The 27,978-nt window shown below is 57.2% G+C and overlaps 1 pseudogene across 1 annotated transcript in view; it reads left to right on the top strand.

The window, feature by feature from the left end:
* The window catches only part of LOC115834114, a 66,732-nt pseudogene that overhangs the window by 7,139 nt on the left and 31,615 nt on the right, over positions 1-27,978 (top strand). Inside the window, exon 3 of the transcript XR_004029198.1 lies at positions 7,717-7,801. The product of XR_004029198.1 is annotated as an inositol polyphosphate-5-phosphatase A-like (transcript). The remainder of the gene's footprint in view (positions 1-7,716; positions 7,802-27,978) is intronic.

Raw genomic sequence — 27,978 nt, 5'->3', positions numbered from 1 at the left:
GAAGAAAGGGTACCAGGCTCTGGGCAGGCATTGGCGGCGTCTGTTTCGGGCTGGGGTCCTGGACCCTGGGCCAGGCCGGGCCGTGCACACCCTCGTGTGGCTCTGGGAGGTGCCGAGCACTCAGCCCGTGTTGGGGGCAGCCCCAGTCCATCTCCTGGACACACAGGTCAGCCCTTGGGGGGCATCTGGGGGCTGAGCCAGAGGTGCACATCAGCCTTCCTAGGCACCATCCACTGAGGCGTCCTGAAACCTTCCTGAGCTCTCAGCTGGAAAAGAGATTTTCCCATAAGTGACGGGACTCTTTGTCTCCCCTCTGAAATGTGGCCTGGCCTAGTTCAACAGAAACATTTTACATTACAACTGTGAAATCTCGGCATAAAGCACCCCTTTGTCCCCCCATTATTTTCTCACAAATACAGTCCATTGTCATGGCACTGAAGTTAATTTGATCAACATTGGGACATTTAACTTTTATGTCCAGTCAAAAGAGTTGTTTCATGCTCATTTTGGGCATTCAAAGGAAATGATTGCCAGAAAAATAATGTTCTTCTGAACAATTCCAAGCAATTAGTTTCCCAGGGAGAGGCGATGTGATGCCCGCACCGCCAGCCCCGCTTTGTGGCTTTATGGAGGGCCATCAGTTAGCTGTCAGCAGCTCAAAGAGCCCCCAACCTAAATGTTTCTCTTTAGACGTTCCCAGAACTTGCCTTGCTGTGCAGCCAGTAAAGAAAAGCTACTGCGTCTCCAGGCAAAGGCAAACTCGGCATTAAAGATCTGGGTCACCCTGAGCGCTCCTGGCCACAGGGCTGGTTCTCGCGCTCCTCACACTCCCGCTGGCCTCGGAGAACAGCTCGCAGGCTCTTGCTGGTCGTGGGCTCGTCCCGATCAGGCTCTCTTAGACTCGGAGACCTCAGGGTGGCCGAGGTCATGTGTCTGCAGAGCCCACCAGGCACCCTGTGGCGTCCCTCCGCATGCCCGGGACTCCTGGCAGCACAAGCCCGTGCCCTCTGCCGTTCCGCTGCTGCGAAGCCCGCTGCCTCTGTCTCGTGTTAGCCCCTCCAGGGCGTGGTCAGTCCAGCTGCTGTCCGGCAGGAGGGCTCCTTTCGCCTGTGCCTCAGCTGATCCGTGGCTGCGATCTTCATTTTGTTGAATATGGAGTCAAGCACAGAGAAAGGTGGTGCCGCTCTGCAGATGCAGGGGCAGCGCCTGCACCCGGCCATGCACCCTGCACGTTCTCCGCATGTTTCCTTTCCTGAAGAAACAAACCATGTGGACGTGCAGGTGCCCCGTCCTCCATCCTGAACCCCATCCTGGCCCCCAGCATCAGGCTGAATTCAGCACCTGTCACTCCTTTGCAGCTTTCTGGCCTCTTGTGACACAGGCACGGATGTTTCTGTACTTTTATTATGTGCCAACGTGGAGGCAAGCGTCGACATTGCCGTGACGCATGTGTGTGTGGTTTATGTCTTTACACATGTCAGCGCCTGTGACCAGCATGTCCAGAATCACGTGAACAGCGTCTGCCAGACGTCTCCACGAGCTCCAGCTGCGGTGCTCGGTCATGGGACTCGCTGCCGGCTGTCTGGAGAGGGTTTGGGTGGTTCCCGGCCCTTCGGTGGCAGACAGGACGATGCCTGTGCTGGGCCATGGGGGCCGTGTGTCTCCACTCCCGCTGGTCCTTTCCACACCCTGAACCCCAGCGTCACCTCTGGCATCTCAGCCCTTGGTGTTGTGTTTTCTGCTAGCTGGAGAAAAGTGGGGGGTCCTGGAGGTTGAGGCACTTCTGTGCCGCCCCAGTTTTTGTGGTTTATGGCGGTGTCTGAGCAGAGTTTCAGAGGGTGGGTCTCAGAGTGAGAAAAACAAAAGTAAAATGGTGATGCTCCGTGTGGAGAGCATGAGAGCGGCGGCTGCCGAAGGAGACCCCTGCACAGCCCTCCTGCCGCCCTGCACGGGACTCCCCGCACGACTCCGCCCAAGAGCACTTGATGTGGGGATGGACTCATCGAAGGGAGTGTGGGCTTTAAAAGGTGCCAGACACTGAGAAGGCACATGCTGCTGGGGCGCAGGATGCCCCCAGCCCCGAGGCTGAGGCCCAGGGCCCGTCTTAGCCCCGTCCGCCGCAACACAACTCCGTGGCGGGACTTCACAGCCGACCTTATTTCTCAGTCTGAGATCTGAGTTCTGGTGACAGCTTGCAGACGGCCACCTTCTCACTGCATCCTCACGTGGTGGAGGGAGGGAGGGAGGGAGGAAAGGTGAGCTTTTGGTGTCTTCCTCTTTTACAGGGACACCCTTCCCTTGCATCAGGGCCCCGCCTCCCTCCCCCACCCCCGTGACCTCAGGTGCTGGCCCCTAAAGGGTTGGGGCTCCGAGGCTGGGACTCACTGGGTGGGGAAGTCGGGGCCTTTGGGTGCAGCACTGGGGATCAGTGAGTTGGTCAAGGAGCTTCCTAAAGCACAGTGGTTGCTGTGACTCCATCCAGTGAGCAGCCTGGCTGCCCCAGGCACTTTGGGGGCTCTGCTAGCCCTGAGGCTGACCTTGCTGCTTCAGCACATCCTGCCATCTGCCTGGGTTTTGTCTGGAGGTGCCTTAGACAGCTGTCTTGCGGGTTCTGTGGTACCTGGGTTCTGTCTGAAGGCTCCTTAGACGGCTGTCTTGCGGGTTCTGTGGTACCTGCATTCTGTCTGGGGGCGCCTTAGACGGCTGTCTTGAGGATTCTGTGGTACCTGGGTTCTGTCTGAGGGTGCCATAGGCAGCCGTCTTGCCTGGGTCTGTGGTGCTGGGAGATTCACTCTGAGGGCTTGAGGCTTCACGGGGGCAGAGCTCACAGTGGGTGGAGTAAAAAGTGAAGTCATGAAAAATAGTCCAGCAGTTTCTAGGAAGGTAAAAATAAACAGGCTGGTGTGTTTATTTTGGTGGGATGAGTTTATTTAAAGTGGCTTAAATACATCTGCGATGAACCATGCAATGAGATGTTTATGATTATTAAGAGAAACTTTTAAGCGATTAAGTAACTAAAATATTCTCAGTAGTTTTAGTAATTTTATACTGTTGATGGTTTTGCTTATGTAAAGTTGTTTAATCAGAGAATGTGGTCTCTACCATAGCAGAGAAACAAACCAACTTTAATAGATTCCCAATTGTACCTAACCTAGGCCTTTAAAAGTATAGTTCCAAAGGTTTCAGCTACCGTCGCTTTCAGTGGTTAAAAAATAAAAAAGGAAAGAAAGAAAGAAACCAACTCCTAGCACGTTAGGTGTCCTGGTTGGATGAATGTCTCACGGCCAGTTTGCTTCCCACACTGCACTAGCTCCATGGGGGAAAAAAACAAAAAACTAGCCCCATTCGAGTCTGATATTTTTTAGGGCCCCAGTAGGACTGCCGATGACTGTCTCCTGCCACCTGCCCTGTCACCGTGGGGCCTCCCACGGTGTCGCAGGCCCCGGCAGCCTCGCGCCAGGTTCCCACTGCTGTGTTAGGGAAGCGCCCGCTGTTGGAAATGTAATTCGGAACGTTCAACCCGTGACTCTCCCTAAGTCTTTAATCTGCGGTGTCGTGGGGTCGCAGTTGTCCTGGAGACATGCGGACGAGCCCCCCACGCCCTCGCGGTGGAGCAGCTGCTGGGACGACGAGGCAGCCCCTCCTCCCAGTGCCTCCGCCGCGTAATGAGACCACTTGTCAAAACAGAGAGAGACACCCATTTTCAAGGCCTAAAAAATTGATTTTTATGGCTCTTCTTGTAATTCTCTTTTTGAATTAGGCACATGATATTGATGTGGGCCTACGTTTTAATCATAATAGCTACTGACAAGGTAATTAATTTTAGAACAACTGTTTTTTTTTTCTCCTGCTCCAAATGGCACTATATTGAAATTGAAAGTGAGCTCTGGGAGGGCAGCGGGGCTGGCACTCAGGTGATTGCCTCGGCTGTGACAGCCCCTTCGTCTTGCGGACGCCGTGCACCCTTTAGAGGCAGCTGCTGTTATTAATGGGCTCAGGCTGTTCTGTCAGCAGAGCAGGGCGAGGAAGTGTGATCCAGTTTAGGGTTTTAATGATGATCCTGCAGGACTCCAGACAGGACGATGGAGCTGCGTCTCCAAGGCCTTGCAGGCCCACCTGGTGCGTTGCCTGGCGGCTTTCTCGGGAAGAAGGAGCAGCCAGGCCTGGGCAGGGCCTCCTGTGAGGGTGGCACCCCAGAGTACTGAGAGAGGAAACTCAGTCAGTGGAGTGAGGGCCAGCCCGGGAGGCCACGTTTCCTCTCTCTCCGCACTGAGGAACTTATTAGAGTTTGTTCGTCAGGGTTCTGCTGTTTAGCCGAGTGACGGTCGCGTCTGCTCCTGCGACGCCGCGCTCAGATGCTTGGCCATGTGGGGATGGCTTACATCTTGTGGTCTCGCCTACACCTGGGCTTGGCTGGCTGCATCCTGCCCGCTGGCCTGTGGGCGTTGCCACCCTCCCTCGGGAGCCTCTGTGCCCCGGGCTGCCGCTCTCCTGGGGACTCGCAGCGCGGGGCCCTCTGTCTTCCTCCGCGCACCCTCCGAGTTTTCTGTGGGGACTCGCAGCGCGGGGCCCTCTGTCTTCCTCCGCGCACCCTCCGAGTTTTCTGTGGGGACTCGCGGCGCGGGGCCCTCTGTCTTCCTCCGCGCACCCTCCGAGTTTTCTGTGGGGACTCGGAGCGCGGGGCCCTCTGTCTTCCTCCGCGCACCCTCCGAGTTTTCTGTGGGGACTCGCGGCGCGGGGCCCTCTGTCTTCCTCCGCGCACCCTCCAAGCTTTCTGTGCTCGCGGGACACAGGAAGTGCTTCCCTTTCTACTGGGCAGAGCTTGGGGCTCGTTTAAGCAAATCACACTAGAATAGATCAAATTTGTTATAACTGAGATTTAACCTAAAATGGAAGGAATTCCAATTAAAAAGGTAAGCAAGACTTTTGTGTTCTTTGCCAAGCCAAGCTATAGCAATTAACAGGCAAGAGGAGCATGAAATAGCTGAGACCATTTTTGAAAGAACTGTCAACAAGAAGGACTTCCCTATAAAAAGTTGTACTAATTAAAAGCATGCAGGAATTGATTTTTAAAAAGATCTGCAGAAAAGAATAGATTCTCTCAAAAAGACCCTTGCCATTGGGAATGTTGTATTGTGATACAGTCTTGGTGGGAAGACGGGGCATGTTGAATAAATGGTGCCGATCAATTGACCATCCACTTGGGAAATCGATAAACTTAGATCCCTGCTCTACACCTTAATTCTGGATGGATTAAAGGATAACCCTTAAAACTCTACCATAAAGATGAAGGTGGGGGCTCCATGCCCACGTGGGGGCTGGGGCAGGTGTCTCAGCCACAGGGGAAACTGATACATGTGACTGTATGGAAATTAAAACTTCTGCCTGACAGAAGCCACCACCGGCAAAATGGAAAGGCCAGCCCCAGGCCAGCAGGAGCACACGCCATATTCACTGCAGACGGGGGTTACTCATTCTCCAGAACTCACAGGGAGGCCCCAGGACGACAAGAGCACACACCATATTCACCGCAGATGGGGGTCACTCTCCAGAACTCACGAGGAGGCCCCAGGATGACAGGAGCACACGCCATATTCACCGCAGATGGGGGTCACTCTCCAGAACTCATGAGGAGGCCCCAGGATGACAGGAGTACACGCCATATTCACCGCAGATGGGGGTCACTCTCCAGAACTCATGGGGAGGCCCAGGCCAGCAGGAGCATACGCCATATTCACCGCAGACAGGGGTCACTCTCCAGAACTCATGGGGAGGCCCCAGGATGACAGGAGCACACGCCATATTCACCGCAGATGGGGGTCACTCTCCAGAACTCATGGGGAGGCCCCAGGCCAGGAGGAGCATACGCCATATTCACCACAGACGGGGGTCATGCTCCAGAACTCATGGGGAGGCCCCAGGACGGCAGGAGTACACACCATATTCACCGCAGATGGGGTTACTCTCCAGAACTCATGGGGAGACCCCTGGAATTCAAAGAGAAAAGGCCAGGAACCAAAGAGAACAGCAGGCTGTGAACAGGTGAAATCAGGAGAAAATGCAAATTTCAATATGTAGATTTAAAAATATTGAGGGTGTTCAAGTTAAGACGGAAATGAACTCCTACGCTCCATAGCCAAAAGTGAAATGAAGTGGCCATGGTTCCACCCGCACTGTCATGAACGTGTGACCTGCACAGATGCTCCGTCCTCCCTCGCTCTGGCCTAAAGGCCCTGGATGGGGCAGGGCGGGTCCGCGGCCAGTGGTGGCCCTGGCTGGTGCCTCACGGCCACTTGGCTCTTCAACCCGAGGGTGGAGGTGTCAGCAGCGGCGGCGGGGCAACGCAGAACAAGACCACGTAAGAACTGGGAAGCGGGAGACCGTCTGCTCACTGGTGGATTCTTCTACTTCTCAAGCGAATGGATCAAGCTGGAAAAGGCTGAGTTAGTGAGTGGTCGGGCCCCCTGCCTCCCGGCCTCATCCCACTGGGCCCTACTGTGCCCCTCATGCCCCTGTCCCCAGCTCCAGGAGGGCACAGTGCTCCCGAGAGCAGTGACCTACCCGGGCTGGCACTCCCTGCCTGTGGACAGCTGTGCACACGTGCACTTAACCTGATTGGAAGCTCTCACTTCCGCCTGGCTCATAACCTGAGTTTATCATCTCCGAATGCAGCGTGCTTGGACGGGCAGCCTCTGTGCTGCCTGCCCCTGCCCTGGCAGCCCCACCTGGCTCTGGGCTGTGAAATTAGGAAATTTGGCAACCAGAGTATTTCCTTTTTTTGTCTACAGATCACATGTTTCTGTTCCACTGATGGTTTTGGTGGCCAATGCCGCATTGCGAAGGTTCTCGCGTTGCTTTCACACCAGAAGGGTCGAGTGCCTTGCTCTCCTCAAAAGCAAGCAGTTCACGGCGTTACTGACCGGAGCCGCTGAGGGGAGATTTGGGGTTTGAGTGAGTTGGCGGTTTCTGAGCTCTTTTTACAGGCTTATATCTGTAAGGGAAGCTGTAGTGGAAAAACCTTTAGGAAATTGATTGTGATTGATTGAAAATATGAGGAAGAATTTTTCTGGAGTAAAGCTGTACCTGGCTAAAAATATACACACACGTATGCAGCCAGTGTTACCCTCTCACTTGGAAACGTCCGAGTGGGGATCATATGTAAACCTTCAAAACACGTCTGAGGGGACATCCCTGTCTGGGAGGAGAGAGCGGGGGCTCTGGCTCTTGCCCGTTCACCTGCACGTGCCTCCCCGTCCATCTCCCTCCCGCTGTCGGTCCCTCCTCCCATCTGTCTCCCTCCTGCCTTTCCTGAGCTCTGCAGTGGATTATTTGGTCTGTGGTGGATTATTCAGGCATCCCTGTCCTGCCCTTTCCCCTTCTCGGGGCACCTGTGGTTTTCCATGCGTGAGGCTCTCAGGCTGCCCTGGCCCAGTGGGTGAGGACGTGGCTGAGACTCTGCCTTTCCTCTTCCTCGATGTCGCTGGCAACACATGCGTGTCCGTGTTGCAGAGGGCTGAGCGCTGCTCAGTGGACCTGTATTGGGGGTGGTCTCAGAGCTGAATTTTGGGGGTCCAAAGAGGCAACCACCAAGGTTCCCCTGCAGCAGGTGACAGAGCAGAGAATGTGTGGACAGGGAACATGAAGGAGCGCGGGGGCCGGGCGTGAGGGCTGGCCAGCTTCAGTACCCTGGGTAACAAGTCCTCTTTTTCTTTCCAGAATCATCGATCAGCGATTCGAGAAGGTTTCCTACTTTGTGTTTGGCGATTTCAACTTCCGGCTGGATTCCAAGTCCGTCGTGGAGGTAGGCGCTGGCTTCCCTCCCGCCCCGGTCTCATGCCTTGCTCCATGTTGAGGAAAACAGTGGAAGGAGCGTGGCCCCTTACTGGCACTTTCAATGCTGTCCGCCTCCTGGGATGCACTTTTTAAGGCAAAACCTTGCAATGAAGAAGCATGTTTTGCTGTCGGCAGAGGGATCCGTGTTGGAATCCGGGATCTGTGTTGGAATCCGGGGTGAACGGGCCCTCAAGGTTGCCCCAGATGGCGTGTGGCAGTGCTGTGGGGCTGTGCCCTGTGGCTTCCGCCATTGGCACACAGGAGCTGCTGCAGTGCCGTCACAGCACTGCCCCCTCGATGCCCGCAGAGCCACAGCCTCTGCAGAGTGTCAGGCTCCTTCACACTGTCTAACGATCTCAGCGATTTTTCCTCATAACACACGTAGAAACTGTCAGAGCCCATTTTAAACATTGTGCGTTTCTGTCTGCAAAGTCATTATTCTGTGAGTTGACGAGTCGTCACCCCAGCCTGGGAACTCAGGGGTCCCGGATGCTCCTGGGTGTGCTTTCGGGCTGGCCGGGGACCAGCAGCTTGGGCGCTGAGGTGCCACCGACAGGAAGTGGGCCTCTAGGCTCAGTGCAAGGGCTGATGTTTCTCTGTGGTCCTGTCCACGCTGGCTCTGGGTCCTCCCTCCCAGTTTTCATGACTTGGGATTCCACTTCCCAGGCAACTGTGAAGAGGGGGGTGTAGGACATGGTGGAGCACCTGCTGCCCACCCGCCCAGGCCCTGCTGCCCTCACCCTCAGCCTCCCCGGTGGCCCCTCCCGGTGCTGGGCATGAGCTGACAGCCCACAGCGGGGCCACAGTGAGTTGGATGGGGCCACGGTGAGTCGGATGGGGACATGGTGAGTCGGATGGGGACATGGTGAGTCGGATGGGGACACGGTGAGTTGGACGGGAATGTAGCAAGTTGGATGGGAGCACGGTGAGTCGGACAGGGACACGGCGGTCCCCGAGACTGTTACGTTCCCATTTTAGTCTCCAGTTCCAAACACCCACACATATTCATCTTCCGACGGTGGCAGGGCATTGTTTTTGAGACAGACTGAGCTGGCTTTGATCATCCTGGGTCTCTCGTGGTTGGCAGAAATGAGTGCCCCTGAAACCCTCTGTTGGGTTGAGCTGGCAGCACCTCGCCACGAGGCCGCACCGCATGCCTGTGTGTCAACATTTGGCCGTGCTGGTGGTGGTGCCTAAACGTTCAGTGGCTCCTGATCGAGGCATCGCTTCATCTGGCTGTGGAGGAGGAAGGCAGGGCCTCTGCGTGTGGTGGGCTGTGGAGCACATGGAGTTTTTAAAGCACACACACCCCAGCAGGGGCCCCGAAGTCCTTTCCTTCCCACTGCTGTGCTTCCTTTTTCCTCGAAGAGGCTGTCGAATGGATTGGTCTCTGGCCTGCTATCCCACAGGCTCGGTGAGGGCCCGAGGGCAGGGGCCGTGCCCATCCTTGCTAGAATCCATGTCCCTGCGTTCGACGCTGTCCGGGACACGGGAGCAAGGCCTGGGGGCCACAGAGGCTGGGCCCTGTCAGAGTCTCCTCGTCCACCCCTGCCAAGCCACAGGGGGCCGGAAGCGGCATTTCTGGCAGGTCTGGAACGTCTCTGAGCAAGCTCATTTCTAACCGGTTACTCAAGAGCCAGTGAGTCCACAGTGCACATAAGTACTTCCCGCTCTGACTGGGAGTGGCCAGGATGAAAGTCAAGAAGAACCCGTGAAAGACCAAAGCCGATCAATCCCGGGTGCCCAGCAATTGGGGAAAGGTCAGGGAGCTTGGAAAGGGCCTTTTCCTCCTGGTAGAGCAAATGTCACAGTAAAGGGCGGCTGTGGTCGGGTCAGAGCTGTGGTGAGGCACGCGTTGGAGCAGCCACGGGAGCCTCCGTGGTGAAGGGAGCCAGCTGCTGAGCCCGGTGGCCAGGCCGTGTGACCACAAGGCGTGGGGGGCAGTGGGAAGCCTGGGCTCCAGGGCCTGTGGGGTTTGTGGGGCCACTCTGGTCTGCAGGCGTAGGGGGCCTGGACTCCAGGGGCCTGTGGGGCTTGTGTGGCCGCTGTGGTCTCGGCAGGCATGGGGGGCCTGGACTCCAGGACCTGTGGGGCGTTGAGCAACTCCTATGAAGGACTGCAGGGCTTTCCTTTTTCTGCTGAGCAGAAAAGGAAGAAAGCACCTCACTGGGGTTTGCGTGTGGGTGTGACCGTGAGAGGCGGCATGGCGCGAGAATGGTGCAGGGGCCTCGGGAGCCAGCCTGGGTCTGCCACATCTCCTGTCGCCTGGCCTGCTCCCCTGGCCTCCGTAAGTGCCTTCACACACAGCCCTCAACCCTCATGGGTCACTGTCAGCAGTGTTTTTTGATCACCAGGATCAGTCCTGTTTCTTAAAGAGTTCCTCTCACACAGGCAGTCACAGCACAGCAGCTCCCACCCAGGTCTAGATGGACCCGGTGCCCTGGACGCCGCCAGGGAGGGTGGGTGCAGAGCGGGGACTGCTTCCCGGGCTTCGGTGAGTTCTCTGGACCTTCCAGTTTCAGGTCTGGGACCTGCCCGGGTTTTACTCAGGAAGAAGCAAGACCATGCTCACCCCCACCTGTGCCCCGTCCTCCGTGTTCGTGTTAGGCTGTCACTAAAGGAGCCCTCGCCCCAGCCCTCTGCCCTGCTGAAGGGGTCCACGCAGAGGGCCAGTGCTGGGGAGGGCACTGGCCTCAAGCCAGAGTTTGAAGATTCCCATCACTGATAAACCAGCGAGATCTTCCACGGCAGCCTTCGTGCTTAACTTCAAACATCAAACTACAGAGGACGAGAATTCTAATGGCTGTGCTTAAGGGGCTGTTTACTTTGTGAACTGGTGATAAACAGTTCTCCAGAAACTGCCACTTTCTTCTGAGAGTCAGTAAAGAGCTTCAGGAACCTCCAGTCCGCGGCTCGAGTGGCTGGTGGAGCACTCCAGGGCCAGCGAACACCTGTGTCTGAGAGCCGCCCACACCACCGTAAGCCTCACCAGCTCCCGTCCTCCAGGAATTGAGTTGTCTCCGTTTTTTATCACTTTCCCATCCACAGTAATTGGAACAGACAAGGAGTTACTTGAAAGGCTGTTTTTCCTCTCAGTTCCCCCACAGTAGCTGGTTTTAGATGGAGCCCAGCAGCGCGGGTCCACCTGCCCTGTCTTCAGCCCCTGCGGGGCCCTTCCCGCCACCTCCTGGTCTTCCCTCAGCACCTCTGCCCTGGACCAGCCAGGCCCCTTTCTGGGCTCCATGGGGTGCGTCATTGCCACCCATCTGCCTCCGCGGCCATCATGCTGGTGTCCTGCATGCCAGGGCTGCGTGGGCGAGTTGGGTGACAGACCCAGTGCAGCTGGACGGGCTGGTGGACGTGCTGGCTGGGACTGCGTGGGCAGCGCGGGAGGGGGCGCCATCTGCTGCAGGACAGCTCACGTCCGTCCCTCACGCCCTGTCTGCTGGCTCCACGGCCGCTCTGCAGCCCCAGCCACTCAGCTCTGTGGAGAGGTGTCCTGGGTGTGGAAAGAGCAGCTCCTGCGTTCAGCTTGTTAAGACAGCGGGTGTGGGGCTTGCCTGTCAGTCTTAAGCGTCAGAGGTGACTATCAGTCAGGCAGGGAAAGAAAATTGCGGTCTTCCTGGAACCTCTTCTGCATGTCCCAAGCGGATTTCTCAAAGGAACAGTAAGCAGGAACGCGGCAGAGCTCCTACGGGCCTGGCTGACCCAGGTGGCATCCTGAAGTCCCACCCGCATCGGCGTGTCCTGCTGTGAGCCTGACCACAAGCTGCCTCCCCTCTGCCCCTGCGGCAGCCACCAGGACATGAGGCTAACAAGCACGGAGGGCAGCCCAGGAACCTGATCTTTCATTTCGTTTCATTTTAATTCAGCTCTGATAGAGCCGCGTGGCCAGTGGCTATTCCACGGGACAGTACAGACCAGGTGACTTTCAGCCAGTGCAGGGGCCGCCACGGGGGAGGAACATTCCCGTGGACTTGCCATCCAGCCAGCTTGGGCTCAGCTGCTCCCCAGTGCATCCCTGTTCTCGGAACCAGAGCCCTGAGGTGGGCCCTGGGTGGGGTCTCCACGCTGCCTGGCAGACATGGCAGTCATTCACATGGGACGGCGTGGTGTGGTCAGCCCTGCACAGTCCCAGGGAAGAGTCGGGCCTGGGTTCCCCCAGGTGAGAGGTCAGAGAACAGAGAAGGCAGCCCTGGAGGTGACCGCACCCCTCCCGCATATCAGGTGTCCCTCCTGCACATCAGGCGCTCCTCCCACTCACCAGGCATCCCTGGGAGTGACTGCGTCCCTGCCCCATATCAGACACCCCTGGGAGTGACCGCTTCCCTCCTGCGTATCAGATGCCCCTGGAGTGACCTCGTCCCTGCCCTGTATCAGGCGCCCCTGGGAGTGACCACACCCCTGCCTCGTATCAGACGCAGGTGTTTTCAGCAGCAGGTTTTCTTTGCTGGTGCCATTTGTTGGTGTCAGACATGAAGAGGGGACCGAGGAAGGGTGCCCAGGAGGTGGTGGCTGAGGCTCCGGTGCGTCTGCTGGGAGTGGGGGCTCTCCAGCCCCACGATCAGCTTGGGAGGGAGCTGGTCTCTGGGGAGGGTTTCCTCCTGTGCAGAACTCAGTGTTCACACAAATCAGCAGAAGGAAAGCCGCGTGTGTTCTGTGATTATCACCCAGGCATGCCCGGGGCATTCGTGGGAAATCCAGGTTCTGTTCGCAAAGGTCCCTTCTGAGTGGCACCAGAATTGGACACCATGTCCCCAACAGACATAGATGCCACCCAAGGGAGCCCCCGACACCCCAGGCAGTGGCGATGCAGATTCCTGGGAGCAGGCAGGCCTCCACCCAGCACAGCTCATTCACACGCCCGGCCAGCCTGGTCTCTGGGCTGTAGGACGCTGCCCGCAACAGCGGCTGCCCACGCAGTTACCAGGCCCTGGCTTACAATGCCCGCACACTGGACAGACGTGGGTCTTAGTGTTCTGCGCTGTTTGTCTGCCATTTGCAAAGGAATGGGAAGAAAAATGAATAGTTTTAAACTGGATTGTTTACTCAGTAAGTGTCTAACATCCTTGCATTAGTTTCTGGAGGGTTTTCCTGCCCACGTGGCTCTTTATGGATACATGGCCGTTCATTTGACAAAAGTCTTTCGTTACATTTTGCACACAGTTTACTACGTAAGTAAAGCGAGCCTAGTGGAAAATAGGGAAATGATGTGTAGTGTAGAGTTTTTATAGGACTGTTCAGTCAAGGAAAGGCCACACCTCTGGAGTAAGGACCGCTTTTCCCTCCTGGCATCATCAACACAGTCGTCAGCTGTGTGTAACATTCCACAGCTCACAGGACCTAAGTGCTTGGTGCAGTGACTGGCCCGAAGCTGAGCACCTGGACCCCATGGCCGCAGGGATTTCCTGAGGTCTGGGGGCCGTGAGGAGTCACAGGACCCTGGAACTGACCACAGGGAGGACCCTGAGGCCCAGGGCAGGGGCAGTATCCGCAGGGTCACCTGCGGCCCCTCAGTGCTGCGTGGCGCCTCCACATGGCCATGTTGCTCCCTGTGGGCCGCAGACACGTGCTGGCTCTGCAGAGGGTCACGGCCTGTCTTCTGTTTGCTTGTCGGTTGACGTGGAATGTGCGTGCCAGGTGGAGCCCTCCCGTGCACTGGGTCTCCTGTCTCTGTGTGGGGAGATTCCTGCGGCAGTGGCTCAGAGGACCACAGGCTGGGTGGCTTACACAGCAGAAGTTTATTCTCTCACAGCCCTGGAACCTGGACATCCAAAATCAAGGTATCCTAGTGCCACGCTGCTCCTGAAGGCTCCAGTGGGGACCCCTCCTTGCCTCGCCCAGCCACAGGTGGCCCAGGTGGCCGTGGCTCATGGCTGCATCACCCCCCATCTGTGCCTTCATCCTCATGTGGCCTTTTCTTGCAAGGACACGAGTCCATGGACTTAGGGCCCCCCCCCCAGGATGTCTCATCCCGAGATCTTAACTAGTTACACCTGCAAGACCCCATTTCCAAACAAGGCCCCAGTTCTGAGGCTCTGGGTGGACATGAATTTGGGGACACACCGTACAGCCCAGGACAGCAGGCAGCGCCGGAGTGACTGTCTCCTGCCACGTGGCTGAACACTAGCACAGAAAACGTTTCTTTGAAAGCCCTACCTAAAAATAAATCTCACTGAAAAATGACCAGATTTATTTGTTGGTGGTGATTAATTTCAGCTGCATTAGTTAAGGTGCCAATTAGGTAGATTATTGAATTTTAAAATACCATCCAAGCACCTCTTATGGAAAATCAAAATCTGCTAGTTGGCATGGCATGGTTTTTAAAGAGGGTTTCTGACTGTAAAACATTTCACAGAAATTTTGTGGAAACCAAAGAAAATTCTTCACAATTTTCTTTTGAGGCTGACTTGGACCAAGGAATTGAGGGCAGGTGTTTGGGGACCCCTCATGCCGGCACCAGATCGGGCTGTGCAAAACGTTGATGCTGGCCTCCCTCTGCGTGTGAACAGACTGATATTGGCCTCCCTCTATGTGTGAACCAGCTGATGCCAGCCTCTGCATGTGAACAAGCTCGATCTCCACTTGGCCCTGTGGCACATCCCTGTTGCAGTTTCCTTCCACATGAAGCTTTTTGATGAAGAACTGACGGGAGTGCCTGGGAGCTCCTTAGCGCACAGATCCTGCGAGTCAGGCCCAGGGCCCAGGCAGTGTCTCCTTCTCACATCTGCCTGGCGCCAGGCTCAGTGCGGCTGGGGAACCGGGGCTGCACAGGTACCTCTGGTCGGGGTTCAGGCTCGGTCCATGCCACCCGCGGCGCCATTCGCCCGTGCAGCCTCCAGTGATGCATCGCTGCGGGTGTGTCTGAGATGCCAGCTATGCTCTCGTGTGACGCAGAAGCATCACCTCTGGGCTGGACTGTCCTGGCAGGACCACACCTGGCAGTGGCCACCGTCACTGCCCCGTGATCTCGGTGCTCCCTGAGGCTGTGCACTTCTCCTTCCTCAGATGAAAAGTGGACAAGGAATCCCTGTGGTCCAGGGCCTCGTTTTCCTCGTACCGCTTTCATTTTTCACACTGTGGTCCGGCCTCCAGTTTCTTTGCAGTTGGGAAGTATCAGGAGGAATTGGAGCGTGGAGCAGCTCAGCATGGCCTGGGCAGAGTGTGGATTCGCAGCATTTCCAGCTGCTCAGATGAGCAGGTTCTTTTTCACACAGGCCTGTGGGTGTCTGAGGCTCTGAGTGGGTGAGCGTCCCACTGTTGGGTGCCTTGTGGGCAGCCTCATTGGTCCAGCAAGTGTGTCCTGTGCGTTTGCTATGTGGGCCCAGTACCAGGATCAGGGTACCGCCGGCCCTCAAGACCATGGCCTTGGGCACCAGGAGTGCCTGGGGCAGTGGGTTTGCCTGGCGGCTGCCTCCCCCACCTCCCTTCAGTTCTGCTCCACCTGCCTGGGAGCAATTTCCCACCGAAGTGTCTGTGCACATCTCGCTGCCTTCCTAGAAGCATCTGCATTTTAAAGGAGAGGGAGTGTCGGTGTCAAAGGCTAGCAGGAGTGTCTTGCAGGGTCCTCGGATGGAGCTAGCTTCGGGGCCTGGATGGGGTGTCAGTGCTTGAGATTGGCTGTGCCCTCCCTCTTGGCAGAACAGCTGTGAGCCCCTCAGAGGAGGCCACACAGAGGCGGGCAGGGCCTCCCAGAGGGCTTAGAAGTGTTATCTGCTCCCCAGCCATGTGGAGCAGGTGCATCTCGAGCACCTGTCCTTCCTTCCCCTGAGCCTTTCTGTCAAACAGCAGCATGGGTTAGAGTGAGACCCCGTGGGTTCCACGCAGCCCAGTCCTCCCCACCCTCCGCAACCCCCTGTGTGGAGACACTACGTTCACCACGTTGGTACCTGCAGTCTGGCTCCTTGGGAGCCGGCAAAGGCCACACCCAGCCTCCACCCCGGGTTCGTGGGGACATCTGTGCCCTCCTCTGGGGTGGCTTTCAGATTACCCAGGGTCAGAGTAAGCATTCGCGGTTCTGAAGGTTCGTGGACAGTGACACAGTTGCGCATAGCCAGAGCGCATCAGGAAGCCGTGTTTCTCACAATGCAGAGCGTCTTGCCTGATGGAGTGTTCTGGGAATGCTGGAGGCTGGGGGCAGGCAGTGCCCGGTGGCACGGGCGCCCTGAGGCGGTGTTGGTATGAAGGGACACGTGAGTTTAACGGTCTTTCAGAAACCACGGCTGGCCTGGTTTTGGTTTCACTGCTGAGCTCCCACCCACAGCAGCCCATCCTTGCCCCTCGGTCCTGGGCTGGTGGGGTCATCCTCTTGCTCTCACTGCCGGCCGCGTTCGTCTGCCTGCTCACAGCGCCTTCCTGGCGCCCTCAGTGGCAGGCTTGCTGGAAGGACTCATCAGAGGTTAATTAAATCCATCTCCACACCAATGGGAGGCCGGGTAGAGCCGGGCTGGCAACAGCAGATTAAATGCAGGGTTGTTTGCCCTGCCAAGAGTTCAGGGGTAGGGCTTCTGGGAGGAGGACCAGCCTGGTGGCCCTGGAGGCTCTCAGACCCCGAGGTGGAGACCTGCTTGTGATTTTTGGTGGCAGGAGGGTTGCAGGGATCGGATCCGGGAGTCCTGTCCTGCCCCACACCAGTCTGTGAAAGAGGCTCTGTGTGCAAAGCGAAGAGACTCTGTCCCCCAGGAATGCGCGGCCTCCTGTGTTTCAGATGCAGATTAATGCAGACTTGCTCACAGAGCAGAACTGAAAAGACAATACTGGAATCAGATCTGGCACCACGGAAGCTGTAATTAAAACCTACACCCATGAGACACGCCGGTCGTGTGCCATCTAAGAGGGCCGTGCGTCCTCACACGAGTCAGTGACGCAGCCTGCAGCTCCGGCTGCTGCTGGGATGTTCAGAGGGTGTTTCATGCCTCGCGCGGTGGCAACTGGCAGCTGGGGCGCTCAGCTGGCCATGGTGACAAAGAGTGACAGCAGTGCCAGGCGCACCCGTCTCCGCATGCCCCAACTGCACGCCACACCTGCCGTCCATCACCTCTCTGACAAGTGACGGTGATGGATGCGTCTTCGGAGGCTGGTGGCCGTTTTTAACAACCAGTTGCCAATCACTGACAGGTACATGCTCAGGTGCCAGCTGAGCCTGCAGGGGAATGGCCATGGGGGGCGCTGACATCCAGAAGGAGCCGTCCTCGGAGAGGGGCTGACGTCACAAGGAGACACCCCGAGAGCCGGGCTTCCCAGAACACGGCTCTCAGTGGGCACCAGGGAGGGTCCCACCGCTGCCTGCGAGGATCCCAGCGCCTGCCTCAAAGGCTGTGTCTGCGGTTCAGTGGAGACCATGGCCAGCAAGAGTGGCCGAGGCCAGGCTGCCCAGCCGCATAAGCCCAGGCCCAGCCCTCAGACATTCCTGGCGCCCAGGCGTCCTTCCTTCTTGTGTGCACTGCGTCCTGGAGGATTGGCAGCTGTCAGCCAGTAGGTAATATCGCACCTGGTCATGGCAGTGAAGTTCTGACTTCATCTGGTTACCGGCTGCCTTATTGAGCCCCTCTGCCCCCGATCCCTCAGCCGTGGGCACAGTGGGCACTGTGAGGCTGTGGGCAGGAGAGGCCAGGTCCCTGTGTCCACTGGCGCTCCCATCGGGCGTGACAGATGGAGACGACTGTGCAGCTGTCACTAGCCCCGTGTATGGGCAGGCCTGAGCTCCTAAAAACTGAGAGCATGGCGGCCGACTCCCTCAGCCTGGCGACGTTCCTGCATCGGCCGCAGTTGGCGCAGCCCTCCAAAGTCCTGCGCCATTCAGGATTTGGCCCGTCCTGCAGCCGTGAGTGGACTCAGTGTGGCAACATGGGCACAGTGTGTGTCCAGAGGGCAGGTGGCAGGGACGGTCCCTTCTAACTCCCACAAACCCCCAGAAAGCCTGGCTCAGAGTGACACTCCTGCAGAGCCTCAGCACCGTCTCCAGAGCAGCATGGTTGGAAAGATGCACACAGCCCCGTCCTCCTACCGCCGTGGGTTAATGTTAGCGCAGCCCCGTCCCCTGCCGCCGGGGGTTAATGTTAGCGGAGCCCCGTCCTCCTACCGCCATGGGTTAATGTTAGCGCAGCCCCGTCCTCCTACCGCCGTGGGTTAATGATGTTAGCGCAGCCCGTCCTCCTGCCGCCGTGGGTTAATGTTAGCGCAGCCCCGTCCTCCTGCTGCCGTGGGTTAATGTTAGCGCAGCCCCGTCCTCCTGCCGCCGTGGGTTAATGTTAGCGCAGCCCCATCCTCCTGCCGCCGTGGGTTAATGTTAGCGCAGCCCCGTCCTCCTGCCGCCGTGGGTGAACGTTAGTCATTGTCAAGTTCCCATCTTACCTGGGGACCCAGTGTGTAGACAGACCTTGTGCAGACCCAGTGGGGCACTGCCCTCGCCACGTGCCAGCGTGCTCTGGATGGCGAGGCGGGCCAGTGACAGCCTCTCTGCCCTCCCTGCCAGCTCCTCAGCCATGGGGACGCCCTTCCCTGAGGGTGGAGGTCAGGGCGGTGAGGGCCTGCAGAGGGCACGTGAGCTGGGCCGTGCTGCTCGGCTCGCAAGCTTGTTATTCTAGAGTCTTGGTATAAAATAGCAATGTCAGCAACAGAATCACTAATTTAAATCATTAAATTTATTTTTTAATTTCTCTGTTGAGAAAGAGACTTTTATTCGGTCTGTTTCTATATAGGGCCTATGACATCAACTGAAAATAAATAAAATGTTATACTTAATTATAGTGACGACATTAGGCTTCAGATTTAGGGGATTTTCTTCTAGGAAGTTCACTTTGCAAATATTACCCAATATTTTCAACTGGTATATTGATGCCAAAAATCTTAGAAAAAGAAGATAAAAAACAAAAGACGTTGTGGCATTTTCTCTGGTCTATCGTAGGACTCTGTCAGAGGAACTGTTTTTTGGACTCACTCCTAATTGATTCATAATCCGTAGTGTGTTCACTAATCTTTAATGCACTTTTCTGTATTTTTTGATGTGCTCATACTTTATTTAAAAATTCCTCTGCCTGCCCTTGGTTTAAAAGAAACCCATGGGAAAGGTAGGGCACAGAGCAGGTCTCTCGTGCCAAGGCAGGGGGTTGCTGGAGACCCCGGACACTGTGTAGCCTCATTCGTCGTCCTCCTTCACACGTCGCACCCGGCTCCCCTGCTAGCAGTCGGTGGCTCTGAGAAGCATACAGGGGACCCTGGGACAAGGGCTGAGCTCTGTGTTCTGCGTCCCCCTCCCTTTGTCACATCCCTGTCCCCACGTCCAGCCATGCCAGTGGAAGGCTGGGGATGTCTGGAAGAGCCACCGAGAGGCACAACAGGTGCTTCTGCCACCGGGCAGGGCTGGTCCTGCAGAGCCACCCCTGGGCCCAGCAGAGGGTGCCCGGCATGGTGCTAGACACAGCCTGAGAAAGAGACCCGCCGCCTTCTTCCCAGAAAGTCTGTTGAGCTCTCGCTGGCGTGAGAGCAAGTGGGCGCCACTCCCGTTCCATGCGCGCCACGTCCGAGCCTGCCAGGCTGCTGGAGTCCGCGAGCAACCTTGGGAGAGGACATGAAAGAGTCTTTATAGCGTGTTGTTGTTCTGGGTGGCCGTTGACAATGCACACAGAGGGGAGGGAGGCCACTCCGATGCTGACGCCAACATCTCCCCATGACAGCGCCTTTCACTGGCTGCATTTCTGCACCCCGTAAGCTCGGGATGCAGGGCCTTGTGCCCGGCCCTGGGGCTCGCAGTGAGGTCTGTGCTCCAGGGCCTCACGGTGGGCGCTTTTGTCAAGTGATAGGGTCCCCCTTTGGGGGAGTCTAAGGTTCACCAGGAAGACCTTTGAGAAGATGGGAGTTCACCAGAAGGGCTTTCTCTTGGGAAGTCAAAGTAAGGGAGGCCGGCGAAGTGTCTGAGGGCCCGCCCCGCAGCCCTCCCAGCAAACTCCGCCCCACATCCCTCCCAGCAAGCCAGGCTCTCGGCTCCTCAGATTCCATCCGGGATGGTCATTCTCTGTGTCCGGTGCCCACCCTGGTCCTAAAAAGCTAGGAAATTGGCACCATGGCACACTTTGCAGAACACCTTTCCTGGCTCCACTGGGGGCTGAGCATGGGCGCGTGCCCCCTGAGGAAGGATCCTTGGTGCCTGCCTCCCTGGCCTCCCGGCCTTACCATACATTTCCCACGCCAAGTCTGGCCGGGGTCCCTCTGCCAAGCTCAGGCCCAGCCCCTGGAGAAGCCTGCGTGAAGCCTGTGGTGGGGGCGTGCCAACGGAAGGCAGCGGGGAGGTGGTTTACTCATCATTACCCTGCACCTGCTACACCCCCAGCCCATCGAGCCTGGAGGGCACAGTTGTTGCCCTGTGGGCCTGCGTGCTAACAGGTCCTAGTAGCCACCAGTGTACTTGGGGATGGTGGCTGTAGCGCCAGCCCCCTGACCTCAGCCACTCCCGGAGGGGGACACAGCACTCTCTGGCCTCTGCTGTGCCCTCCTTGCCTGGGGGCCGGGTGAGCTGCCCTCTCGCTTCCAAGAAGCCGCACGTGCGTGTGCCATAGGAAAGGAGTCTAGAGCCTCCGGGAGTTAATTTGAGATGACGTGTGCTATTTCCATCAAAGATCGTCAGGCTTGGGTGTGGTGCTTGCGAGGCCCTCGCCATGCCCCCTCCCAGGACCCAGGGGCCTCAGCAGAGGCGTCTTCTGGGTCTGAGAACCTTGTCTCCGCCCTGTGTGTCCGTTGGCCTGTGTATATTTGATGAGCACTGACGTTCGGGGGTGCCACCTGTGTCCACCCCAATGGGGATGCCAGGGGACTCCAGAGGTGCGGCTTCCTCGGCACTTTCCTTGGCGTCCCCAGGACAAAGCAGGTTTTAAAGGCAGGGCTTGCACGTCGGGGCCGCCTGTGAGGCGATTGGCTGCTTGTCCTCCTTTCCCACTCCACGGCAATGCCTAAGACCTGCACCAGCGTCCATAATGTGAGTTACCAAGGAATAGCTAACCCCACGGGACCAGTGATGCTTCTCCAGTGGATATCCAGAGGACTGGGGCGTTTGTCAGAACTCAGCGTTTGAATTACCTCTGCCCGTTTGCAGTGACCTAATAGTAAACCTGGAACTTCTGCGTGCTGGTTTGTCAGTGGGCTCTGCAGTTTTCTGAACTGTAACGAAATTACCTCCTCGATTCTGAGCGGTGGTCCAGACCCTCAGGCACATTCAGGGCAGGAGCGGTGGGAGCCTCTTAGTGAATTCTTCTTTCACGGTGATTGAAAGCGTTACGTTGATGTAGTGGCACTGCATCCTGGAGCACAGATTTATATTCATGTTCACCATTACTAGGAGAATTATTTGTAGCATAGAAAATGTTTATCCCCTGGAGTCAATTCTGTTTTCTAGAGTCATTCAAAAACTTTAAACTGAAACTGTAATGATTTCCTATTAACTTGTTTTAAGGAAAACCTATGTAAAGTACTTGGGCCTTTTGTTGTGAACCATATTTTAGAAATCCTTTTCTACTTCCTCCTTTCATCCCTGCTGCTAGAGAGTGGCCACGTGGAACTTCCGTGTATAACCCTTCTTTATTTCTAGACATGTTTCTGGTTAAAATTTAACCAAAAACTACAGGATAATAAAGAAGGATGGGACTTGTCGAGTTTCTTCCTGCCATGCCTTTGGTCAGTTTTCCAGTGAGAGCCACTCACAGGGCCCACATCGTTCGCCCCCAGCCTGGGTCAGGCCCCTCTGACATTACAGTGATTTCCTGGAGCGGGGGGAGGGGGGAAACAGGGAGGGGGAGGGGGAGGAGAGAAACCCCAAGAGTTCACCTACAAAGAAAGGGGAAGGCCAGGGACAGTGGCTCACACCTGTCTTCCCAGCACTGTGAGAGGCTGAGGCAGGAGGATCATTGAGCCCAGGAATTCAAGACCAGCCTGGGCAACATAGGGAGTCCCCGTCTCTACAGAAAATAAAAAAGTAAAATCAGCCAGGCATTGTGGGGCACGCCTGTAGTCCCAGATACTCAGGAGGCTGAAGCAGGAGGATTGCCTGATCCCGGAGGTAGAGGCTGCAGTGAGCCAGCCATGATCGCATCACTGCACTCCATCTGGGCCAACAGAGGAGGACCCTGTCTCAAACACATAAAAATAGAGATACATAAAAAAAGGGACACAGCCTGTCTTGGGTTGACAGCGTGAGATGGGCTGGCCGGATCTCCACAGCCCAACAGCGGGCAGCTCTGTGTCTGTGGGTCACAAGTGGTTGGTCTCAGTCTGGTTCCTGCTGGACAGACGCTGCAGGTTCACACCACAGGAACTTCTTGGCATCTGTGCCAGGAAAGTTAGAGCTTCCTCATCCTCGGAACCCCAGCCTGCATTGCACCCAGAAGTGGATACCCCCAAATGAAGCTGGAGGCTGCTGTCCACTCTGCAGAACCCCTCGTCACACCCAGAAGCGGATACCCCGGAATGAAACTGGACATTGGTATCTGCATCTGCTTGCTTTACTCAATAGCCGACGTAAACTGAGGTGGACGTCGGTATCCGCATCTGCTTGCTTTACTCAATGCTGATGTAAACCGCAGCTGGCTGCAGCACCCACGAATGGCTTCTTTCCGAGATGTGGCCGTCCTCTGCAGAAAGGATGCATACTTACAGAGAAGGCACTCGCTCCTGCAGGAGAGCAAAGGCCAGGTCAAAGCTGTGTGGGACAGGAGGTGTCCTTACAGGTCTCCTGGAGAGGGCCCTGCTCCCAGATGCCGATCAGGGCCTGCAGCTCTGAGGGGCGGGTGCTCTGTGAACTTACCAGTTAGAGCTCATGAGCCAGACTGCATCAGATAGGGCCGAGGAGGGCTGGCGAAGTGCTCCTCACAGGTGCCTGTTCTGTTCCTGATGGATGAATCCAGGTGAGTCCTGTGTGAACACAGAGCTCAGAGAGTCCCACCCTGAGAACACACTCTGTGTTCCCCTTGATGCAGCCCCGACCTGGGCCAGCACGCGCAGCCCTGCCCTGCAGGAGGCCTTCACACAGTGGCACCAACGCAGCCTTGCCCTGCAGGAGGAAGCCTTCGCATAGTGGCACCAACGCAGCCCTGCCCTGCAGGAGGAAGCCTTCGCATAGTGGCACCAACGCAGCCCTGCCCTGCAGGAGGAAGCCTTCGCATAGTGGCACCAACGCAGCCCTTCCCTGCAGGAGGCCTTCGCACAGTGGCACCAACACAGCCCTGCCCTGCAGGAGGAAGCCTTTGCATAGTGGCACCAACGCAGCCCTGCCCTGCAGGAGGAAGCCTTTGCATAGTGGCACCAACGCCGCCCTGCCCTGCAGGAGGAGGCCTTCGCACAGTGGCACCAACTCTCAGAGGCGACACCACGCCTCGTCCTGAGCAGAGAGGGTGGCGCTCCCAGCTTTGTCCTGAGCAGAGAGGGTGCCCACCGCCTCTGGAAGTCAGCCCCAGGCCTGAGCGAGAAGGCCGCCCCCAGCTTCGCTCGCTGGCTGTTAGTCTCAGATGCTGCCTGCCATCCCCAGCTGGAAGGCGGTTGCATCTAGTCCGGCGCCCAGTCAGGCTGTGTCCAGCCAGAGCTTCCCATGCATGTTCTGCTGTTTTAGCCATCGCTGTTCTTCAGGGAGGTCTTGGAGACCGGCACAGCTTTCTATCAATTACAGCCCCGCAAAGCAAAAAGTGCCTCCCGATGAGTTTGGACCGTGAGGGGCACCCAGCTCCGATGCTTCCTTCCCGGCGTCTGGCATCCCTGGTGAACCTGGGCCTTGGTAGCCAAGAAACCCATCATTGAAATTCATGATGCCGGTTTGGTTCTCTTTGCCGAGATTTATCATTGACAGGCATCCTGTGTCCTTTGGCCCTTTATTTAACCGCTGAAGGCATTGTTTTTAAGACCATTTCTTTTACAAGAGTTTCTTTTCACATGTTCCTACGAACATCTGTTTGTGGCTGAAATTCGACGCAGCCGGCCTGCGCCTGCCCCGCGCCCCCTTTGTCCCCAGCCTTTGTTTCTGATTTCATGCTATCAGAGGTCTGCGTGTTTTTCTGCATGAAGTTGTCAGCAGGATAAAAGCTCAGGAGCAGGGTCACGTTGAGAGGGGTGGGCATGAAAAATTGGTAAAATGTGTCTTCAAGCCCACCCACCAGCACTCCACTCAGCCCCAGCAGGGACCAGGCCCGGGAGTGAGGGCGAGCCCCTCTCGCGGACCCTGGAGGGCCGGACCCTAACCCTGGGGCTGTGGGCTCTGCCCCTCCCTTCATTCATTCATTTGTCCTGTGGGTATCAATTGGACGTCTGCAAAGTGCCAGAGGCAGTTTGCTTCCGAATCAGCACTTTCTTCAAGACTGGACTCACTCCTCGTCATGTGTGGGGAGGAAACTTCTGAATCGCTAAAGTCAGTGCCTGAGTTCACACCACCCCCACCAGCCCACAGCGGTCACACCCTCCAGCCTCACTGGAGCCCAGACATTACCCTCCCAGGAAACCTGTGATGAGCACTGGGGTGCACACGTGTGCTGAGGACACCCTCCAAGGCCGGCCCCAGGGCTCGGACAGGCGGGCTGGGGCCACGTCTGAGTCTCCTGGTTTTAGTGCATTCACTCTGGCGCAGACAGACCATGGCTGAGCGTGTGGTCCCAAATTCCATCCTTAGAACAGAGGAAGTTTTTGTTATGAGAAAGAACTCTAGCCACAGTGGATTTCCACCTGCAGGTCTGTGTCTTGTGACACTCAAGGGCGAGGCTGGACAGGCCCCCACAGAGGTGGAGGAGAGGCTGGCTCTGGCCAAGCTGCCAGACACCACCAGGGGAGCAGGTGCACCCGCAGAGCTTCTGTGCCTGCTGAGGGGCTAGGTGGGGAAACAGGTGCACCCACAGAGCTTCTGTGCCTGCTGCGGGTCTGGGCAGGGGAACAGGTGCACCCGCAGAGCTTCTGTGCCTGCTGAGGGGCTGGGGGTCATGGCCTCAGGAGAGGGCTCATTTTGTTGCTTTTTGCTTTAAGGTGGTTTTTCTTTTGGTTGGATGAGAAAAGTTAGTTGAGCCCCCCCAAGGATTTACTCAGCAGCCGAGTATGTAGGAACTGGCCTGGTCCTGGGGCCAACATGTGAGCCATCCCCCACCACCCACAGGCCTCCCAGGAGGCCCTGCTCCCGCAGCAGAGCGGCCGCTGTCACCGAGGCAGTGGCCAGATCAGGAATTCCAGGACCCCCAGGAGAGTGGGACACTGTGGCTCCGCTGGCCCCTGTGTCTGTGGAATTGGTGTCAGCAGACATATGGTGGGATATGCCCGTAGGTGTCAGGCAGATGGGGGAGTTTCAATACCGTCTCCTGAAAAAAGCCTTATTTCCTTGATGATGGTTTAATTCCTTAAGAATGCACTAGAATCTGCCCCTTAGTAGCTGCCTGTGGTGTTTCTAGATTCGGGGTCAACGTTGGCTTTGTGGTTCGTTTTTGTTTTATTTAACTGTGAACACCCTTTTGCTCCCCGCATTGAGGCGAGAGAGAGGACACGGCTCTCAAGGAGATGAAGAAGTTGTTGGGATTCCCAGGCTTCATGAGGCCGGGCCCTCCCTGAGCCTGAGGTGACCTGCAGGGCCGGCTGGTTTCCATCCACTGAGGAAGGTCAGGATTCAACCTCAGCCTCACTTTGTGCAGCCGCCATGGTAGACATGCCGCCACAGACCACGGCACCGTTGTCCCTCCCGAAAGTGCCATCCTGGGCCCGGCGGTGCAGCCCATGGCAGCTTGCGAGGCCCGGGCTGCCCGCCTCTCCCGTGGCACAGGCTTGCAGACAAGGTGTGCCCGAGCCAGCGGCTGGCTCAGGAGGCCACAGAGGTGCATTTGCCTCTGCTCCAGGGGAGCTTGGGCGGTTCTGGGAGGGCCTGGGGCACAGGGCGACGCGGTGGGAGGGCGCCATGGCCTGTCGGCCTTTGATCTTGGGGCAGGCGGTTCTGTCCGCTCGCCACAGAGGACCGGGTCCCCCATCCCCTCGTGAGCTCCTGGAGGCCACGGTGCTCCTGGGGACGCCTCCCCTTTGGGAAGGTGAGGGCTGGGGCTGTCCCTGTTGCCAGGCTCTGGCCCTAGGAAGGAGGTTTGTGGTCCCAGTGACTAACGGATTCCCTTGTCTGCCTGGGAGTGTGTTGACCACCAGGGAGTAACCAGGGAACCGGACTCTCTGTGTGGCAGGAGGGGCATCTCCCAGCCTTCGCTCCTGACTGCTTTTCCAGTGCCTGAGCCACACCCTTGGGATCCCAGCTTTCTCTTCCCGAGTCCGGGCAGCATCTGTGCTGGGCCCTGCTGGGCCCTTCTTCCTCATGTGAGGCATGTCACGGCCGGCGCTGGCCCCGGCCCGGGCCTCGGGTGTGGTGGGCCCACGGTGTGTCAGACCCTGGGTGTGGTGGGCTTCGGGCGTGGTGGGCCCAGGCGTGGTGGGCTTTGGGTGTAGTGGCCTCAGCTGTGGTGGCCCCCGAGGAGGAGTGTGTCCTGGAGAACAGGCAGGTGCATGAGAGCTCCCAGCTCAGCCACAAGAGCAACAGGTGCTGCCCACCCAGCCTCGCCTGGGGCTTGCTCCTGCCTACCCTGAGACCCCTCGGCAGGACCTAGAAGCCACGCCTGGGGTAGGGCCTCAGCATTGCCTGCACGCTGCCCATGTGCCCAGATGGCTTCTCCTGAGCCCTGAGTGGGCCCCCGAGGCTGTGTGTCCACTTGGCCCAGGCAGGGTGCTCTGGACACCTGGTGATTCCAGGTAGAGAGTGGAGCCCAGGTGCCTGCTGGATGTGCGTGTGGTGCCTGGAGGCTACAGCCAGCAAGGATTCATTTCAGAGAGTACAGAACAACTTTTTGTTTTTATAAACCAGCTCTTGAAGGTTGCATTTAAAAACTTGGGCTGACAGGGTCTGAGAGGATGTGTTTGCCTTTAGTAGAGTTTTGGATTTTGTGGCAGAGTGTCCGTGGCAGTTGAGGGGGTGATGGGACAGATTCAGCTCCCTACATGAGACCAACTGCACAGGTGCACATCGAGGCGAGTCTGCCTGCCATGCAGCTCCGTGCACATCAGAATGACCGCGTGATTTCCTTGCACAGAAAACAGCCCTTCTCCTGGGCTGACACCTGTGCCCTGGGCCTGTGGACGCCCTGTCCAGGCAGCATGCCTCCTCGGTTATCCAAACAGTAAGAAGAAATGCAGGAACTTCGTGATCCACATGCAGGCGGATGACGCTGGCACACAGCGTTCCCGTTAAATTCTAAGTGTGGATAAGACGGCACGCCGGACCACTCTCTCCAGAGCCTCTTTGCGCGGCTACTAATAACGAAATACATCTTAGATGGCTTTTTAAACATGGCATTTAGGGTATTTGTTTCTCCTTTCAAAAGAGAAGAATTCCTTCCAAAAGTAGGCGAGCCGGAAAGGCCCAGCCTGGCCGCTTTCCGCATGAGTGGCCACGACTTTGCTGGATTGAAAGGCGAAGGGAACAGGCCAGCTTTGGCCCGTTCAGCCCGGCCTGATCACTGCTTTACAGCCTGTGAATGAGGTGGCTCCGGGGAGGGGTGGGGGGTGGCCGGCCCCTTCCTGGGCCCTGGGGTCCATCAGATGTTTGTCCTTTGGGAGCCCGCCTGAAGTGCTGAGATAAAGCAGTTTTTAAACAGTTTCCCGCAGATGCCTTTTGGGAGACAGAGCCATGAATTTCCTGAGCCGCGTCCTGGGGTGGCTACAATGGCCGTCTGCCTGCCAAGCCTTCTCCCATTCAGGGAAAGCAGCTTAAGCCACTTAAGCCCATTAGCATCTGGATGGGGCTGGACCTCCTTGGGACACAGGGGTGGGCAGGGTGGCCCCGCTGTGTGGCTGTTTGGGTGCTTGTTCTAATCCTCACGCTGTTTGAAGGCTCCAGACTGATTTGTGACACATGAGTCCAAAAGCCACTTGGGGGGCTTGACCCCATCAGTCCGTCTGTGCTCGGAATGTCAACGGCCTGCCCTGGAGTGTGCTTTGGGGATAGCGGGTGGCCGCCTCCTGGCCCAGGCTGAGATGCTGCACACCAGCTACCAGGAGGTGGACGCTGCATCTTGGCAGGAGGCGGGTCGGGCTGCCGAGGGGCTCCAGAGTTCCTCTGAGTTCCTGCTGAGCGCATGCCCGGAACCTGCACAGGAAGGCCGGGCACCT

This window comes from Nomascus leucogenys, unplaced genomic scaffold (assembly GCF_006542625.1).
Source record: "Nomascus leucogenys isolate Asia unplaced genomic scaffold, Asia_NLE_v1 000437F_82043_qpd_obj, whole genome shotgun sequence".
Classification (NCBI taxonomy): Eukaryota; Metazoa; Chordata; class Mammalia; order Primates; family Hylobatidae; genus Nomascus; species Nomascus leucogenys.
The sequence above is the reverse complement of the archived record's forward strand: the minus strand, read 5'-3'. Positions and strand labels throughout refer to the sequence as shown.